Source organism: Cynara cardunculus (assembly GCF_001531365.2).
Source record: "Cynara cardunculus var. scolymus isolate 2C chromosome LG 16, CcrdV1, whole genome shotgun sequence".
NCBI classification, from domain to species: Eukaryota; Viridiplantae; Streptophyta; class Magnoliopsida; order Asterales; family Asteraceae; genus Cynara; species Cynara cardunculus.
The window spans coordinates 16,194,235-16,195,066 of NC_037543.1; positions in this window are offsets into that span (position 1 = coordinate 16,194,235).

Here is an 832-nt window from a genome sequence, read left to right on the forward strand (position 1 = left end):
CTAGGTTTACATCAAGTACATGCACAATCTTATAGATACATAACATTCTTGTTAACTTCATATTTGAAGGACAAAAAGGAAAGAGACGGACAGACTCGTAAACTCACCACATGCACGCACAACAATTATATCTCAATAGAGTAGTCTAGTAGCGTACGTAATATGAGAATATATGAAACTCTAATTGGAAAAAAAAAACGACTAGTCTAGCCCATTTTATGTGTGTCTGTGTGTACATGGACTGCTCTTGTATTATCGTACCAGGTACATTTTCTCAGTGTTTAACCTTTTACCCAAATATATAGAAGACTTGAAATGCATAACAGATCAATTGAGAATATATCAATTGTATTATGCAACCAAATGCAATGGTGAAAATCGAAGCCAAAAGCTTCTAGTTGCAAAAGCAATATTAACTGTGAGAACCAATATTAACCACAAATCAATAGGTAAATTAGAAAATTTATAAATTTGGTAATTTTAAATTAAAATCTTAATGCAAGGATATTTTTGGTATTTTAAAACTCTCCTCTCTCCTCTCTTCTCTCTCCGGCCACCGTTCTCCGGCCTCCGGCCACCGTCCTCCAGTGATACCACTATGATACCTAAAAATATTGACTCTGTTAAACAAAAGATATATTGTGATACCTAATCATATATAAGATGCATAGTGATACCACAGTGTTGCATTTTCGATCGACCACACAAACGACATCAATGTGATACCCAAGCACATATATGATGCATTGTGATACCATTGTAATATCACCGGAGGACGGTGGCCGGAGGACGGTGGCCGAAGAGAGAAGAGAGGAGGGAGGAAAGTTGTAAA